The sequence below is a fragment of the Pan troglodytes genome, chromosome 19, assembly GCF_028858775.2.
Source record: "Pan troglodytes isolate AG18354 chromosome 19, NHGRI_mPanTro3-v2.0_pri, whole genome shotgun sequence".
NCBI classification, from domain to species: domain Eukaryota; kingdom Metazoa; phylum Chordata; class Mammalia; order Primates; family Hominidae; genus Pan; species Pan troglodytes.
In genome coordinates this window covers 47080964-47092862 of record NC_072417.2, presented here as the reverse complement: position 1 = coordinate 47092862, position 11899 = coordinate 47080964, and the positions used below count along the sequence as shown (strand labels likewise).

At 46.9% G+C, this 11899-nt stretch overlaps 1 non-coding gene across 1 annotated transcript; it reads right to left on the bottom strand.

The window, feature by feature from the left end:
- Positions 1–1420: 1420 nt before the first annotated feature.
- On the bottom strand, positions 1421–1527 carry LOC112207779 (U6 spliceosomal RNA). The gene has a single exon (XR_002942203.2). It is a non-coding gene; the product is annotated as a U6 spliceosomal RNA (small nuclear RNA).
- Positions 1528–11899: the final 10372 nt, after the last annotated feature.

Here is an 11899-nt window from a genome sequence, read left to right as displayed (position 1 = left end):
GTGAACCGTGATTGTGCCACTGCACTCCAGTGGGTGACAGAGTGAGATGCAGTCTCAAAATAAAATAAAGTGAAAAATGATGAATTCAATTTTTAACATTGTTACAAGATTTTAAAAATTATGTTTCATATTGAGTATTTCTTGGTAGTTTGTAGTTTTCAAGGAATTGGTCCATTTCATCCAACTGGTTGTATTTACATAGGTAGAGTTGCTTACTATTTCCTTACTATCCTTTTACTAGAGGTTTTTTTTTTTTTTTGCTTTTGTTTTTGTTTTTGTTTTTTGGTTGTTTGTTTTTTGAGATGGAGTCTCTCTCTGTCACCCAGGCTGGAGTGCAATGGCACAATTTTAGCTCACTGCAACCTCTGCCTCCCTGGTTCAAGTGATTCTGGTGCCTTGGCCTCCCAAGTACCTGGGATTACAGGTACCTGCCACCACACCTGGCTAATTTTTTTTTTTTTTTTTGAGACAGAGTTTTGCTTTGTCTCCCAGGCTGGAGTGCAGTGACCGATCTCCACTCACTGCAACCTCCACCTCCCGGGTTCAATCGATTCTCCTGCCTCAGCCTCCCAAGTAGCTGGGACTATAGGCACCCACCACCATGACCAGCTAATTTTTGTATTTTTAGTAGAGATGATATTTCACCGTGTTAGCCAGGATGGTCTCAATCTCCTGACCTCGTGATCCGCCTGCCTTGGCCTCCCAAAGTGCTTGGATTAGAGATGTGGGCCACCATGCCCAGCCTAATTTTTGTATTTTTAGTAGAGACGGAGTTTCATCATGTTGCCCAGGCTGGTCTTGAATCCCTGACCTCAGGTGACCTACCCGCGTTGGCCTCCCAAAGTGCCAGGATTACAGGCATGAGCCACTGCACCTGGTCTTGTTTTGTCGTTTTGTTTTGTTTTGAGGTTTTGAGATGGAGTTTGGCTCTTGTCATCCAGGCTGGAGTGCCCTGCCACGATCTTGGCTCACTCCAACCTCCCCCTCCCAGGTTCAAGCGATTCTCCTGCCTCAGCCTCCTAAGTAGCTGGTACATATGCCCAGCCCTCTTTTTTTAAGACAGAGTCTCACTCTGTTGCCCAGGCTGTGTGCAGTGACACAGTCTCAGCTCACTGCAGCCTCTGCCTCCTGGACTCAAGTGATCCTCCCACCTCAGCCTCCCTAGTAGCTGGGACTAAAAGTGTGTACCACCATGCCTGACTAATTTTTGTATTTTTTTAAATTTATTTATTGTTGCACGAGGGGGCAGGTGGCAAGATGCCACGCCTGAGTGGGGATGGCCAGATTGTTCTCCAGTCTCCAACCTCAGTGGTGCAATGGGAGACGAACATGGAAAGGGTATGGCGTCATGGGCCCTGTGACGTTATGGCAGGATCCGGGGAAGGGAAGCAAAGCGAAGTAACAGGCAGCAGACTGTGGCAAGAATATGGGATGCATCACGAATTTGCGTGTTATCTTTGCGCAGGGGCCATGCTAATCTTCACTGTGTCGTTCCAATTTTAGTACATGTGCTACTGAAAAGAGCACAAGTTTTGTGTTTTTTGTAGAGAGAGGGTCTTGCCATGTCACCCAGGCTGGTCCCAAACTCCTGAATTGAAGTGATTTGACCGCCTCGGGCTCCGAGTGCTGGGATTACACGCATGAGCCACTGCACCTAGACTCAAATGGAAATTTTAAAACAAAAATACAATAACAAAAATTTAAAACTCACTAGATGGACTCAATACTATGAAGAGGAGGAAGAGTCAGGAGACAAAAGTGGATTGATAGAAAGCACTCAAACTGGCCGGTCTTGGTGGCTCACACCTGCAATCCTAGCACTTTGGGAGGCTGAGGTGGTGGATCACTTGAAGTCAGGAGTTCGAGATCAGCCTGGCCAACACGGTGAAACCCTGTCTCTATTAAAAATACAAAATTAGCCAGGCATGGTGGCACATGCCTGTAATCCCAGCTATTCGGGAGGCTGAGGCAGGAGAATTGCTTCAACCTGGGAGGCAGAGGTTGTGGTGAGCTGAGATCACACCATTGCACTCCAGCCTGGGCAACAAGAGCAAAACTCTGTCTCAAAAAAAAAAAAAAGTACCCAAACTGACGGCTGGCACAGTGGCTCACATCTGTAATCCCAGCACTTTAGGAGGTGGAGGTGGGTGGATCACCTGAAGTCAGGAGTTTGAGACCAGCTTGGCCAACATGGTGAAATCCCATCTCTACTAAAAATACAAAAATAAGCTGAGTGTGGTGGTGTGTGCCTGTAATCCCAGTTACTCAAGAGGTTGAGGCAGAAGAATCACTTGGACCAAAAAGTCAGAGTTTGCAGTGAGCTGGGATCACGACACTGCACTCCAGCCTGGTGACAAACTGAGACTCCCATCTCAAAAAAAAAAAAAGTCCGGGCATGATGCTGGGTGCCTGTAATCCCAGCTACTTGGGAGGTTGAGGCAGGAGAATCATTTGAACCCAGGAGGCAGAAGCAGAGGTTGCATTGAGGCAAGATCCCACCACTACACTCCAGCCTGGGTGACAGAGTGAGACTCTTTCTCAAAAAAAAAAAAGAAAAAACATAAATAAAGGAGGCTGGTGGCTACTGGGGAACATGCCCCCAGGGATACTGCAGTGGCTGCTTCATTCACTCCTTTATTCTTTTCATATCTTTGGAGCATCTATTCTGTGTCTGGCACTACTCTTTGTGGGGGGATAGAGGACAGGGTAACCTTGGGGAGGACAGAGGTGGGTCAGGGAAGTAGCAGCTGCTACTTGAGATTACAGGAGTGTGTGTGTCCCAAGGTTCCAGAGGGAGCTTAGGCGGGGACACTGGGAAAGAGGGAGGAAGACCCTGATCTAATGACTTCCTACCACATGTCAGGCTGGCAGGCGCTGTCTCACAGAAACCTTGCAAGCTTGGTCCTGTTTTCCTCACTTTGCAAATGGAGAAAATAAGGTAAGTGCACAGCTGGTAAGTGGTAGAGCCAGTTCTGAGGCTGGGTTGGCCCCACTCCAAATCCCATATCTTTTATTTATTTATTTTTTTAATTTTTTTTTTTTTCTGAGATGGAAACTTGCTCTGTCACCCAGGCTGGAGTGCAGTGGCCTGATCTTGGCTCACTGCAACCTCTGCCTCCTGGGTTCAGGCAATTCTCCTGCCTAAGCCCCCTGAGTGGCTGGGATTACAGGTGCAGGCCACCGCACTTAGCTAATTTTTGTATTTTTAGTAGAGATGGGGTTTCACCATGTTGGCCAGGCTGGTCTCGAACTCCTGACCTCAGGTGATCCATCCGCCTTGGCCTCCCAAAGTGCTGGAATTACAGGTGTGGGTCACTGCATCTGGCCTCTTTTTTTTTTTTTTTTTTTTTTTTTTCAGTATTTTTTACAGACAGGGTCTAACCCTGTCACCCAGGCTCTAGTGCACCAGTGTGATCATGGCTCACTCCAGTCTCAACCTTCTGGGCTCAAGCTATCCCCCTGCCTCAGCCTCCCAAGCAGCTGGGATTACAGGCATGCACCACCACACCTGGCTAATCTTTGTTTTTTGTAGAGATGAGGGTCTTACTATATTCCCCAGGCTGGCCTCAAACCCTTGGCCTCAAACAATCCTCCCGCCTCAGCCTCCCAAAGTCCTGGGATTACAGGCATGAGCCACAGTGCCTGGCTTGAATCCCATTTCTTTCCACCATCACAAGGAAGAGAACTAGTCCTTCAGCAGCATTGTTCCTTGGGATGTGTCTGCAGAGGCTTGGGAGACAATGAGAGGCACCCGGTGAACAGGGAGGGAAGGAGATGGAAGGAAGGGCACTGGCTTTTGCAGACCCTTCTTGGGGAACAGGGAAGAACACACTCATTCATTCCTTCATTCACACATTTAGTCAACTTTTTTTAGAGAGAGGATCTCCTGCCAGCCTGGCTGGAGTGCAGTGGCACAATCATAGCTCACTGCACCCTTGAGCTCCTGGGTTCAAGCGACTATCCCACCCTGGCTTCCTGAGTAGCTGGGACTAGAGGTGCACGCCACCACACCTGGCTAAGTGTTTAATATTCTGAAGAGACGGGGTCTCACTATGTTGCCCAGGCTGGTCTCAAACTTCTGGCTTCAAGCGATCCTCCCACATTGGCCTCCCAAAGTGTTGAGATTATAGGTGCAAGCCACTGTAGCTGGCCATATTTAGTAAAATCCTTACTGAGCCCTATGGGGTGCCAAGCATGGTGTTGAAGTGCTGGGGATATGCGTGCGTGAGGCTGACACATGCTCACGCTCATGGAGCTTCCATCTGAGAAGGCAGGCAGACACTCCAGTGTGCTAAGTGGTGTGACGGGGGCTCATTGTGCCCCACAGAAGCTCAGAGAATTACATAACACAGAATTGCAGGGTGGAGGGAGACTTCTGGGAAGAGGTAACTGCTTATAAAATACTGGGAAGTTCAGGCACGGTGGCTGACACTGTAATCCCAACACTTTGGGAGGCTGAGGTGGGCGGATCACGAGGTCAAGAGATTGAAACCATCCTGGCCAACATGGCTGAACCCCGTCTCTACTAAAAATACAGAAATTAGCTGGGTGTGGTGGTGCGCCTGTAATCCCAGCTACTTGAGAGGCTGAGGCAGGAGAATTGCTTGAACCCGGGAGGTGGAGGTTGCAGTGAGCCGATATCATGCCACTGCAGTCCAGCCTGTGCCACAGAGTGAGGCTCCATCTCAAAAAAGAAAAAAAAAATGCTGGGAAGAGCCTTCTGGAAAGTTACATACAGGAGGGTCTGCTGGTGGCAGAGCTGAGTGTTCGCAACCGCAGCTGACATGAACCCAGTGCTGTCCGGTAACCGTATGTGGGGTGGTGGGCAGCAGGGACAAAGGTTAGAAGCGGGGCCAGGACATTGGGGCCTGACAGGCCTTATAAGAGGTTCAGACTGGGTCCAGGGAAATAAGGGGAAACCAGTGAAGGGTGTCAAGTTGGGGGCGATGACCTGCGAAGCCCAAGGCTGCAACACAAGGGGAGAGCTGTCCAAAGGTTTTCCCAGTTCAGGCCGGGCACGGTGGCTCACGCCTGTAATCCCAGCACTTTCGGAGGCCGAGGTGAATGGATCACCTGAGGTTAGGAGGTCGAGACCGGCCTGGCCAACATGGTGAAACCTCATCTCTACTCAAAACACAAAAAAGTAGCCAGGCATCGTGGTGGGTGCCTGTAGTCCCATCTACTTGGGAGGCCGAGGCACAAGAATCTCTTGAACCCGGGAGGCGAAGGTTTCAGTGAGTCAAGGTTGCACCATTGCACTCCAGCATGGGCAGCAGAGCCAGACTCCGTCCAAAAAAAAAAATGCAGCACGCCTGAAGGTCTGCCGGTGGCAGAGGTGAGTGATCGCAATCGCTGCTGAGGTAAGGCCACTGCTGTTTGAAAACAGAGTGTGTGGGGTGGCAGGTGACGGGAAAGGAGGTCGGAAGCTGGACCAGGGCATCCAGGCACAGCAGGCCTCATGGGTCCTGGGCAATGATGGGAAATTGGTGAAGGGTGTGAGGCTGGGGGCGATGACCTGTGAAGCCCGAGGCTGCAACACGAAGGGAGAGCTGTCCAAAGATTTGTCAAATTCGGGCAGAACGGTGCAAGAGTGAGCATGTGAGTTGTCTTTTTTTTCCCTCATGAACCAAGGTTTCCAAGAAGCGCACTGAGCAGTGAGCAATAAAGCTAGGAGTGACTAAGGATGATCCAAGTGGGAGCTGCCAGCGCCAGGTGCCAGGGCTACCCTTTCCAGCTTTGGAGCCGACGTGCCTGAGCACACATCCCTCTCTTGTGGCCGAGAGCGGTATTGCCGCTGAAGAGAAGGTGCTGGGGACCCCCTGCAGACTCTCATTCTGAAAATCCCAACATACAGGACAGGGGCCGAATGTACCTGGTGGACCCCATGAGATTTCCCACTTCGTTTTTAGAAAAATGTGATTAAGGCCGGGCGCAGTGGCTCACGCCATTAATCCCAGCGCTTTGGGAGGCCAAGGCGGGCGGATCATTTGATGTCAGGAGTTTGAGGCCAGCCTGGCCAATATGGTGAGACCTCGTTTCCACTAAAAATACAAAAATTAGCCTGGCGTAGTGGTGGGCGCCTGTAATCCCAGCTACTTGGAAGGCTGAGGCAGGATAATTGCTTGAACCTGGGAGGCAGAGTTTGCAGTGATCTGAGATCATGCCAATGCACTCCAGCCTGGAAAACAGCGAGACTCCGTCTCAAAAAAAAAAAAGAAAAGAAAAAAAAAGAAAAAAGAAAAGAAAAAAAATCTGATTAGTGGGGAAAATCTATATGTATACTTAGAAAAAAGTGCTAGAAGGACACTGAAATGTTACCAGTAATTCTTTCAAGAATATGTGACTATTTTTTTCACTGTCTTTATTATTTATTTATTTATTTACTTACTTATTTATTTTGAGACGGATCTCTCTCTGTCGCCCAGGCTGGAGTGCAGTGGCACGATCTCGGCTCACTGCAACTTCTGCCTCCCGGGTTCACGTCATTCTCCTGCCTCAGCCTCCCAAGTGGCTGGGACTACAGGTGCCCGCCACCACACTTGGCTAACTTTTTGTATTTTTAATAGCGATGGGGTTTCACTCTGTTAGCCAGGATGGTCTCCATCTCCTGACCTTGTGATCTGCCCACCTCGGCCTTTCAAAGTGCTGGGATTACAGGCGTGAGCCACCGTGCCTTGTCTCTTTATATGTATTTCAAAATGTTCTATTTCATTTCATGCCAGACTTTCGTTGATAAGAAAAAAATTGTATTATGATTAAAAAACAAAAAAGGCCGGGAGCGGTGGCTCATGCCTGTAATCCCAGGACTTTGGGAGGCCGAGGTGGGCGGATCACCTAAGGTTGGGAGTTCAAGACCAGCCTGACCAACATGGAGAAACCCCATCTCTACTAAGAATACAAAATTAGCCAGGAGTGGTGGTACATGCCTGTAATACCAGCTACTCCAGAGGCTGAGGCAGGAGAATGGCTTGAACCCGGGAGGTGGAGGTTGCGGTGAGCCGAGATTGCGCCATTGCACTCCAGCTTGGGTGACAGAGCAAGACTCAGTCTCAAAAAACAAAACAAAACAAAAAGAGCCTGATCCCTGAATGCTCAGGGAGACTGATTTGAGTAATAATAAAACTCAGGTCTCCAGCACAGCCGCCTCCAGGTGAATTATTCTCTATGGCAATTCCTCTGTCTTGGTAAATGAGCTGTCTCTAGGCAGCAGGCAAGGTGAACCTGTTGGGCGGTTCCACTCTTCCTTGGGCCCCTCAAGTTCCTTGGACTTTGTAGGGAGGTTTGCATACCTGCCCACCTGGGAACATCCTTCCTCCTATTGTAACTGCCCAAGGGGTTCACATTGCCCGCAGCCTAGACAGAGTTGATTTATCAAGACAGGGGAAAAGCAATAAAGAGTAATTCACAGGGCTGGGCATGGTGCCTCACCCCTGTAATCTCAGCACTCTGGGAGGCCAAGGCGGGCAGATCACCTGAAGTCACGAGTTAGAGACTAGCCTGACCAACATGGAGAAACTCCATCTCTACTAAAAAATTTAGCCGGGCATGGTGGCACATGCCTGTAATCCCAGCTACTGGGGAGGCTGAGGCAGGAGAATTGCTTGAACCTGGGAGGTGGAGGTTGCGGTGAGCTGAGATTGAGCCACTGCACTCCAGCCTGGGCAAGAAAAGTGAAACTCCATCTCAAAGAAGAAGAAAGAAAAAAAACACACACACACACACACACACAGAGTAATTCACACAGAGCTGGCTGTGCCAGAGACCAGAGTTGTATTATTACTCAAATCATTCTCCCCGAAAACTCAGGGATCAGAGTTTTTAAGGATAATTTGGTGGGTAGGGGGCCAGTGAATCGGGAGTGCTGACTGGTTGGCTGGGGGATGAAATCACAGAGAGTTGAAGCTGTTCTCTTCTGCTGAGTCAGTTCCTGGGTGTGGGGGCCACAGACCTGGTTGACAAGTAAAGATGGGGCCATCCGGTTTTTAGAAATGCAAAAACCTGAAGATCCATTTCGAAAGGCCAATCTTAGGTTCACAATAGTGATGTTGCCTTCGAGAATGATTGCAGAAGTTGCAAATCTTATGACGTCCAGAATAATGGCTGGTAATATTTAGAATTCCAGCCCCTCTTATTCTAACTTGATGGCTGGTGGCCTTTCGTTCATTTTACAAGAACAGTTTAGCTTTTGGGAAGGGCTATTATATTTAGTTTAAACTACAAACTAAATTCCTTCCCGAGACTAGTTCGGCCTACATCCGGGAATGGATGAGGACAGTTTAGATGTTAGAAGCAAGATGGAGTTGGTTAGGTCTGATGTCATTCACTGTCATAATTTCCTTAGTTATAATTTTGCAAAGGTGATTTCACTGTTCTCGCTCCAGGGATTGTGGAAAGGGAAGGTCAAGTGTCAGAGAAGAGTCTTTCAGGCTAGAGTGAGGCCTCTGTTCTTGGAGTGGGTGGTTGGAGACCAGGACAGAGGGGTCCCCCCGTTTAGACATGGTCTTGTAGTGCTGGCCTCTGGCTACCCTAAGCATGAAAAGCCTCGCCCCCACTTATCCTCACTTGAGGCTCCTCTTCCCTCAATGCTGGGGCGCCTGGCTGGGCGCAGTGGCTCACGCCTGTAATCTCAGCACTTTGGGAGGCCGAGGTGGATGGTTCATGAGGTCAGGAGTTCGAGACCAGCCTGGCCAACATGGCAAAACCCCATCTCTACTAAAAATACAAAAATTAGCCGGGTGTGGTGGCAGGCACCTGTAATTCCAGCTACTCTGGAGGCTGAGGCAGGAGAGTCACCTGGACCCAGGAGGCAGAGGTTGCAGTGAGCTGGGACTCCACCATTGTACTCCAGCCTGGGCGACAGAGTGAGACTCTATCTCAAAAAAAAAAAAAAAAATAGACTGGGGACTCTGAGGAAGGACACAGATGAGGACACAAAAGCAACTCTCTCTTTTTTTTCTTTTTTGAGACTGAGTTTCACTCTTGTCACCCAGGCTGGAGTGCAATGGCATGATCTTGGCTGACTGCAACCTCCGCCTCAAGGGTTCAAGTGATTCTCCTGCCTCGCCCTCCTGAGTAGCTGGGATTACAGGCACCCACCACCACACCTGGCTAGTGTTTGTATTTTTTACAGATGTAGAGATGGGATTTCACCAGATTGGCCAGGCTGGTCCCAAACCCCTGACCTCGGGTGATCTTCCTGCCTCAGTCTCCCAAAGTGTTGAAATTACAGGCATGAGCCACCGCGCCTGGCCAAGCAACTCTCATTTTCTGCATGTCCTTGAATTTCAGGTGTGAATACTGCTTCTCCAAAGTCCCCTGAACACAGGGACACAAGTGCAGTCACATGACTTAGGCCTCTAATTCTGCCGTAACTCCTTTTCTTTTAAACATTGATTTTTTTTTCTTTCATTTTTGAGACAGGTTCTCGCCTGTCACCCAGGCTGGAGTGCAGTGGCCCGGCCCAATCTTGGCTCACTCTGCAACCTCCACCCCCACAGCCTCAAGGGATCCTCCCACCTCAGCCTCCTGAGTCCCAAATAACTGGGACCACAGGCATCTGCCACTTTTTTTTTTTTTCTATTTGGCTTTTTTTTTTTTTTTGTATTTTTAGTACAGACAGAGTCTTGCTATGTTGCCCAGGCTGGTCTAGAACTCCTCAGCTCAAGATTCCACCCACCTCGACCTCTCAAAGTGCTGGGATTACAGGCCTGAACCACTGTGCCCGGCCTGCAGCCTGGATTTTTAATGAGATCTCAGGTCATTTGTGTGCACACTGAACTTTGATAAACTCTTGTTTATTTATTTATTGAGAGGGAGTCACACTCTGTCACCCAGGCTGGAGTACAGTGGCGAGATCTCCAGCTCACTGTAACCTCTGCCTCCCAGGTTCAAGCGATTCTCCTCCCTCAGCCTCCAAGTAGCTCCAAGATTACAGGCGCACACCACGCCCGGCTAATTTTTGTATTTTTTTTAGTAGAGACGGCATTTCACCATGTTGGCCAGGCTGGTCTGAAACTCATGACCTCAAGTTATCTGCCCACCTTGGCCTCCCAGAGTGCTGGGATTACAGGTGTGAGCCATTGTGCCCAGCCCAAGAAGCTCTGATTTAAAATGTAGTACTCAATAAATTGATGAAGAAGGTAGTTGAAACAATCTCTGTGACAGTTTAGAGTTTAAAATATTTCCATATTTGTTATTTCATTTTATCTTTTTTTGTTTTGTTTTATTTTTTTGAAACAATCTTGCTCTTTGCCCAGGCTGGAGTGCAGTGATGTGATCTCGGCTCACTGCACCTCGGCCTCCCAAAGTGCTGGGAGCATGAGCCACAGTGCCTGGCCGGGAGTGCTGTCTTTTTATTAACACCTGTATGTCCTTAGTTACCAGCATAGCCTTCTGTTATAGCAGAGTAGCCCGCCTTACAGATAGAAAGGTCTTCCAGTGTTCCACAGAGTATAATGTTGTCCAGGGGCTTTGCCCGAACAATTCTGAAACATGGACATTCAAGTTGCAATGTATGTGAATGAGTCATAGTTTTCTTTCCGATGCACAGGGCTTCAGTGTTCTACTTGGTCACTTGGTCTAAAGATCTCTGAGGCATGTTCTGTCTGCAACGTACTTGCCCAGCATCTCCCGGGTGGCTCCACTTCTAAAATGGGTAACACTTTCTTTACTGGCCAGGTTTTTATTTAAAAAAAAAAAAATCAAAAAAGTAGACAAGCCACTAGTGAATCTAATCAATTCAAAAGGAAGAAAACACAAATATGTAAAATAAGACATCTTTGGGGGGAAGATCCGAAAAGGGGGAAAAGTTTAAAAGTCACAAGGTGATTTTCCCAATTTTAAGCAAATACATGTGAGAATCTAGATAAAATGGATAACTCAGAAAATACAACCTATCAAAATTGACCTGAGCGACATTAAAAAATAGAGAATAGGAAAAAAGTAGTAGAGCACTGCTACTGAATGCACCAAGCCAGGCTGGTGGATTCTACCAAACTTTAAAGATCAGTCAATCCCAATATTACTTAAATAAGTTCAGAGCACTAGAAACAAATGAAAACAAAAAGCTTCCAAATCGATTCTTATGAAATAAGTATAATGTATTTTCCAAAACCTGATATTGTATCAAGAACTTTAGATTTATGAATATTGAGATATATACCTTAAATAAAATATTGGCAAGCAATCCAAATGAACATTATAAAAAAATAGTCCATCATAATTCAGAGAGTTTTATTCCAAGAATACACATTTTGTTCCATTTTTCATGTAATTCATCACGTTAATACAGCTAATGAGAAGAATTACATAATTATCTTCATAAATGCACAAAAGGACTTTGACAAAATTAGTACTAATTCATGTTGAAAAACACAACAAAAAGAAATTTATGGATTTCCTCTACACATAAAATATACACTTTAACTCAAAAGCTTGCATTTTACTTAAGGGAAACATTAAGGCTTTGTCACCAAAATCAGGAACAAGACAAGGATGCCTACTATCTCATTACATTGAACATGGGGATGGAGGTGTTAGCTAATGCAGTTAGAGAAGAGAAAGCAATTCGAGACACTGGAATTGAAAAGTAAATAAAAATAATCTTTATTTTCAGATGCAATTGTTATTTATCTGAAAAACCCCAAAGTATCAATGGAGAAATGACTACAAATAATGAAAGAATTTAGTAAAATAGTAGGAAATAAAATTAATATATTAAAAAAATCAATAGCTTTCGTGTACAGAGACAAAAAACAGAGAGAAGCTAAAATGGAAGGGACAATCCAATATATGGCAGCAAAATGATAATAAAATATTTGTACATTTTGCACAAGTGTCCAAGATTTATATGAGGAAAACTCACAAAACACTACAGAAGAAAACAAAATTGAACAAATGT